At 50.8% G+C, this 7,435-nt stretch overlaps 1 non-coding gene across 1 annotated transcript; it reads left to right on the forward strand.

Annotated features, from left to right (window-relative positions):
• Positions 1-6,908: 6,908 nt before the first annotated feature.
• Positions 6,909-6,980, forward strand: TRNAP-UGG (transfer RNA proline (anticodon UGG)). The gene has a single exon. It is a non-coding gene; the product is annotated as a tRNA-Pro (tRNA).
• Positions 6,981-7,435: the final 455 nt, after the last annotated feature.

Below are 7,435 nucleotides of genomic sequence, written 5' to 3' on the forward strand. Positions count from 1 at the left end.
CCTAAAAGAGTAGGAGAGGGAGTGCCGCGGAGGAGACTGCCTCCGTTCCCCAAGGACGATATAAAGATAGTTCTCAGACCGAGGGGACTTGCAGTCAAGAACCTGCAAACTCACCAAGTAGCGCCAGCGGTGGTAGCAGCCGCCGGGCCCGGATGCAAGACGGAAGATTTTATCATTCGGCTGCGGAACGGCTCCAACATCATAATAGTAAGCACCGACAACGAAGAAGCGGCACAACGTATACGGCGCATCACGCAGCTATCGTTTGGGAACAACAGCTACGCCATCAACGCACACGTGGCTTCGCCGGAGGGCACGCTGCGGGGGGTCATTCACGGGGTGGACCCGGGGACCTCGCCGGAAGAACTCAAAGCGAACCTTAGGGTCCGAACATAAAGAGTCAAGATCTTGGCAGCCAGGATGATGGGAAGATCAAGCACGGCGGTCATCACCTTTGACGGCCCCATAATTCCGAAACAAGTACTCTACTACGGTGGAGAGATGGGGTGCTACCCGTACCGCCGACGAGACAAGCATGCTACGTATGCTGCCAGCAGGGCCACCGGTCGGACATCTGCCCGACCCCGGGGCGAAGGCCTGCAAGCAATGCGGCTGCCAAAACCCAGCTGAGCAACACCAATGCACTCCTAAATGCCTGATCTGCGGGGCAACCACGTGGCGGGCACGCGGGACTGCAAGCAACAACTCATGACGGCCAGCCAACTGCGAGAACGTCCCCAAGGACAGCAGCAGCAAAGGCGCAGCCGCAGCCGAAGCAGAGGCGGCGCGAGAAGACCACGGTGGTACCGGGACAAGGGCCAGGACCAAGGTCAAAAAAGCTGCAATGGCAACTGGAGCGGGTCGCGGAGCTGGAGCCGCAACCGGGGCAGGAGCTAGAGCCGAGGGTCCAACCGCGACGGGTCCTATCCACCCCTGGGCGGCCCGGGCCAGCAGCAGCAGCAGCAGCAGAAACAGCAAAAGAAGAGCGGCGGCGGCTTTAAGGTGAGCTGGGGGGCTGGCCCTCCCAAAACGCTTTTTGCTCTGCGCTCGGGACCAAACAACAACAACAACAACACACAAACAGCGGCCGACAGGCAACTCATTGGGAAAAACAGGAGTCTTAAACGCGAACTCGAGTTATACCGAGAGGAAACGCGCCAACTCAAAAAGAGGATAGACGACCTAATGAGAGAAATGCAGGAACAAAGGCGGGCGGGGTACTCGCCAGTCAGGACGCCAACATCACCACCGCAGCTCGCGGCACCAGTACAAGAAAATACAGAAAAGAAAAGCTTCAACGACGAGATCAGAAGCTTTATGACTAGCATGCAAAATCAGATCCAGCAGATGCAAAACCAGATGAAACAAAAAACAAACATAGCTTTGCAGGATCAAATCTTTCGCAACTATGTTAAAAATCAAAACACGCAAAAGACCACCAAGGATGCCAGAGACAGTCTATATAACAAACGAAGATTCGGATCAGGAACACAGAATGCAAACTCAAACAGCAACGCAACATGGCAGGACAAAACCAACTAGAAGTATGGCCGTGGAACTGTAGGGGCTACACGCGCAAGCAGGGGCTCCTGCAACAGTTCATATACACGCGAGACAGACCACCGGACATAATAATGCTACAGGAAACAAATAGCACCCCCCACCCCCCACTCAGGGGCTACACGACACGTGTCAGGAGAGCGGCCGCACTGCGACCCTTGTTAGCAACAAAGTCGTAGCCATAGCGCATGCAGAAATTGAAGACACCCAGATAGAACATGTAATAACGGAAGTAATTCCCAAAAAGAAGAGGAAGGCTAGAAGCACCTACATAATAAACCTATACAGCCCGCCTAAGCAGACGAAAGGTAACTTGTAAAACTCTTTGCCGAAGCCAAGAGACTAGCCGGGCAAACCACTCTAATTATCGCGGGAGATTTAACGCGGAAAGCCCGCGCTGGGGCTATAAAAAGGAAGATAAGAAGAGTAGGGGCATCTGCACGGCGGCAGAGAATACCGGGTGCGAGCTACTAACCGACGAAAACCAACCGACCAGACAGGGGAACAGCGTCAGTCCAGACACGTGTCCCGACCTAACCTTTATCAGGGGCACCAAGCAGGCAGAGTGGGAAAACCTGTTCGAGAACCTAGGCAGCGACCACCACATTATAAGAGTCAGCACGGTGGCAGACAACGTCAAGAGGAAGATTGGCACAGCTCGGCTAACGGATTGGGATGCCTTTAGAGCGCACTGCCGGCAAATGAAGGGCGACATCACTTCGATAGAAGAGTGGAGCCAACAACTCAGACAGATCCAGGAAATGTACACGGAAGAAGTGGACAGAACCGAACAAACACCGGAGGTGGACAAGCGACTCCTCAAGCTATAAGGCTAGACACGGGCTCACCAAAAGATGGAAGAGACAAAAGCTAAACAAGAAAATCCAAAAGAAAAAAGCGGACATCACTAAACAAACGGAGGAATACGCGACGCAGCTGGCCAGACAAGGGTGAAAACAGTTTAGCAACTCGCTAAACGGTACCCTCAGTACGGCCAAAACGTGGCGTATCCTCAAGGCCCTAATGGACCCCAGCAAGAACAAATCGTAGAGCGGCAAATCGATCCAAAGGCTGGTCCACCAGTACGAGGCCTCTGACGAGCAGTTCCTCAAAAGACGTCCGAGAAAAGTGCTACGGGAAAGATCAAATCGAAGGCTACGAAGGGGAATACCTCGGCGAGGAAAATCCGGACATGGACAAACCAATCACGAGAGAGGAAGTTACCGAGGCCGTGAGAGCGGCCAAGAAGAACACGGCGGCGGGAGCGGACAAGTTTCGAAACTCGCTCATAAGAAATTTAAGCGACGAGGCAATCGATAAGCTGACATCGTACCTCAACACGCTTTGGCAAGAGGGGAAGGTCCCGGTGGATCGGAAACATGCCGTTGTGGTCATGATACCCAAGCCGGGCAAGAAACTACAAATCGAGAACCTCAGTCCAATTTCGCTCACGTCATGCCTGGGAAATCTGTACGAGAGAGTAGTCACCAAAAGAATCCAGCAACACCTGGAGAACGGAAGATGGTACCCCGACAGCATGTACGGCTTCAGGGCGAACCTCTCGACGCAGGACGTCCTCCTAGAATTAAAAGAAGAGGTACTCGACACAATGCCTAAGGCGGGCAAAAACGTTGTGATGGCGCTCGACATCAAAGGCGCCTTCGACAACGTCAGACACGCGGCCATAATGGAAGGCCTCAACAACACCAACCGTGGAAGGAAAGTACACGACTACGTCAAGGACTTCCTAACCAATAGAACGGCTACGGTAAGACTGAGGGAGCTGAGAAGCGACACCTTCACCACCCCGTGCAAAGGCACACCTCAAGGCTCCGTAATATCCCCCGTGCTGTTTAACGTGGCGATGATCGGCCTGGCAAAAAGACTCGGTGAGATCCAGGGTATCCAACACGCGATGTGCGCAGATGACGTCACGGTATGGGTCACCCGAGGATCGCTAGGAGAAAAGCAAGAGAGGCTCCAAGAGGCGGCGAGCTGCATCGAAATATACACCAGAGAAAGGGGACTAGTTTGTTCTACGGAGAAATCCGAACTCCTGAGAGTCGGAAGACACCCCACCCAAGCAACACTGGAGGTTAAACTGGAAGGTCAAAACATTCCCGAAAAGAACACGATCAGAATCCTGGACATGTGGCTACAAGGCAGCAGGAAGTGGAGCCACACCATCAGCCTGCTGAGCAAAGCGACGGAGCAAGTGAGCCGGATGATCAACAGGGTTTCCCAAAAAAGATACGGCATGAAAGAAGAAGATACACTGAATCTCGTCGGCAGCCTGGTCGTCAGCCGAGCCATCTACTCCCTACCATACCACCGGATGACCAAGAGAGAGAGGGAACAGGCGAATACGATAATCAGGAAAGCCTACAAGATGGCCCTTCACCTGCCAAAAAAACACGTCGAACGAGAAGTTGCTCCAACTGGGCATCAGCAACACCTTCAGCGAACTGGTGGAAGCCTTGCTCGAAACGCAGAAGATCAGACTCAGAAGCACTGCTGCAGGGAGAGCGCCCCTGACTAGGTTGGGAAGGGATACGAGCGGATACGCAGACAGATACGCAGACAGATACGCAGACGTACCCGACAACGTAAGAAAAAAAATAACCGTTAGGCCGCTACCCAAGAACATGGACCCTAACCTCCACGAGCGCAGGAGACAGGCGCGGGCTGAACATCTGGAAAACACACTAGCGCGACTAAGCAATACGGTATACACGGATGCCGCCAAATACCCGCGAGGAGAGGACCGCGCGGCCACAGTGGAGGTGGTAGATTGCACAGGAAACCTAATCACATGCGCGACGGCGAAAATCGCCAGTACCACAGAGGCCGAGGAAATTGCCGTGGCGCTGGCGGTAGCAGAAGGTTACAGAACAGGCAGGCCTCTAAACATCCTAACAGACTCAAAGAAGGCGTGCAGGAATTACACAAGGGGCAGGATAAGCAGAACCGCCCTAAAAATCCTCGGCGGGGTCAAGCTCGCCAGGAGAGACATTACACACAAGTTAATCTGGATTCCGGCCCATGCAGGCATACAGGGCAACGAAAGGGCAGACAGCTTAGCACGAGAAACCACGTTCCGAGCTGTGCAGTCGCATGCCCTGGAGTATCGCCCACACGCGTGTGAGGGAGGATATACAGACATCCTAAACCTACACGGGGGGACGAGAGCTAAATACCCCCCACCGCATAAAGCCCTGACGAAACAGGAAGCAGTGTTTTGACGCAGACTGCAAACAAACTCCTTCCTAAATTTATACATCCTAAACAAAATGTACCCGACGCAGTACAGAGATACCTGGCCCTGGTGCGGGGTCACACCCACACTCTACCACATCACATGGGAATGTAAACGCAACCAAACATTCCACCAACACAATAACCCGAGTGCGGAGCAATGGGAGAGTCGGCTCACCAGCTGCGAGCTCACGGCCCAAAGGGCTTTAGAGCAGCACGCAAGTGAGGTAGCTAGGCTCAGTGGAGCCCTGGAATAGGGGCCCAACCTTGCTTAAGAAGAGGCCTCAAGTCGCCAGCGCAGTGAAGACGACGGAGGCCTCGAGACGCCAAGCACATGAAAGCTCCCAAATAAAGTTTCTCTCTCTCACTCTCTCTCGTTCGAGCAATGGAAGCACTAAACGTGAGCGCTTGCGGCATGAACAGTCAAAGGGCACTCCGTCCTCCTCAATACGGCCTAGGATTTACGTTACTGCTGTATATTCAATCATTTTCGGCACACTGATGACCAGCTGAATGTAGATTTGACCTAGCGCTGCATTTTCACGGAAATACTGTTTATGGCGTTCTTTTGCAGTCGAGCGAGGTAAAGATTGCGGTAATTTAAGTAAAGATGTCGTTTCACGAGTGACGTTTCAGAAGCACGATAGTGGCTGCGGAAATCTTGGGAAATTTTCTTTAATGCGTGTTATGCATTTTTTACCAAATTTCAGACCGAAAGGTTTCAGCTTGGCTTCACGGAGTGATGCACACGCCGCGGCTTTATTGCCCGCTCGCTACAAATTTCACGGCTGCTTCAAATAGAACTTTATTTTCTAGTTCTTTCGTTAATTTTATTGACCACTTCTGAAGTGAGCCTCACCAGGGGTTTGGCTTAAAATGTTTGAGTGATTGCTGGTGCCAACAGAGTATTTAGTTAAGTAGCGGAAAGATGATATTCTCTTGGTGACTCATCTACGCTAATTCCTCCAATGCATTTAGGCAGTGCTTCAGATGCCCGTGCAAAGCGCGATCAGAAATGATGTCATTCTGTGACGGAGTGAACCCCACGGAAACGATTCGTACTATCTTATAAACTACGGAGTTAAAGAATCTGACGTTATTTTGAAAACATCATTTAATGTAGTATATCACAATTTGGCCGGCGACAAGTTCAAGCGCGCTCTAAAAGGCACCTTTTCATAGACTCGCTCCTCAAGTGGCATTAGATCTCGGAATCGCGTTAGAGTTGCGCGCCCTCGCGAAGGAAGAACGAACGCCTTAATGGCTCAATGACTAACATCCCCTATAATCCCTAGACAGACGATTGTATAACGCCGTTAAGGCTACCACACCAGACCTCTGGGGCAAACGGGAAAGAGACTGCCGTATACGCTACGAAAATCACCGCTTTTATTTTTTGCGCCACGTCGCAAGCACACGTATTTACTAGCAAGAAATAATAATAATATTGTCTTCGAAGCAAATGTTTTTCGAGAAAACCTAAACTGAGATACAGAAATTAAAGTGGCTATAAGAGGCGCAACACGCACACCAACAGACGCGAATAGAGCACACAGAGCAATTGCGTCAAGTGGAAAGATTAAACTTCATCCGAAACAGCGATCAGTGGGCTAGATTATTTTACCCTGGACGAGAATCTGTACCTTCAGATTCTTCTGTCAATAAGATCATCATCATTGGTCTATTTCCTCTGGAAAAACCTGCACCTTGTTCACCTCTCTGTACACATCAATCAGGCCCGCAGCTACCACCACTAGGTTACGCCCTGCAAAATTCTTCGACAAGCTTCTTTTTTTCTCTCTTAGTACCGCCTTCATTGTCCTTCCTGGCAAAGTCCCGACTCATGACAATAGGAATATTTCCTTATCTGTGCTCTTCTACGCCTTGCTGTGACTACATCTTTATGGCATTCCTCGTACGATGTAAGGGTACTGAAAGAATAGAGCTTACGTGAGAAGTGTAGGGACGGAACGCTGATAGCATAATAGCCAGCTGTAGGGACTCGCGGCTCAGGAATAAAACCGACCACAACCGTGAAACCGAATTTCTTGAAATCTCTCTTGAGTAAGTGCTTTTTTGCATCCACGTCACGTGGCCCGTTGGTCTAGGGGTATGATTCTCGCTTTGGGTGCGAGAGGTCCCGGGTTCAAATCCCGGACGGGCCCTGTCTTTTTTTTTTTTCAAGCTTGCTAGGGATTCTTTTTAACATCAACGAGTTACTTTTGCTTCAACGGACTCCTAGGGCTTGATTAATCATAGTAGCCAGGGCGGGGTGGTTTCGCAGGTTTTTGCTGCCCTTGGCGACGCCAGGTTGCTGCGCGCCATCTCGCTTTTCGTATTAACATTTATCGTACAGACATCTTTAAACATTACGTATTAAAAGTCGATCCCTAGAATAAAACACACTGCCGATTAATTCTGGAAGGGCTACCGAACTGACGCATTAAAACAAAATACTTAGTTAAAGATGAGAAACACGATGCAAGCGGCTGGCAAAATCTGGATAATGATCTTCCTAAGGCAACAAACTAAATGGAGCATTAGTTCACGTCACGAACGCTTGAAATAAACAAAAAAGCTGGAGACGCTACAAGTGGTTTCATTAGATGCCTGACCGAAC

The sequence above is a fragment of the Amblyomma americanum genome, chromosome 1, assembly GCF_052857255.1.
Source record: "Amblyomma americanum isolate KBUSLIRL-KWMA chromosome 1, ASM5285725v1, whole genome shotgun sequence".
In the NCBI taxonomy this organism is placed as follows: Eukaryota; Metazoa; Arthropoda; class Arachnida; order Ixodida; family Ixodidae; genus Amblyomma; species Amblyomma americanum.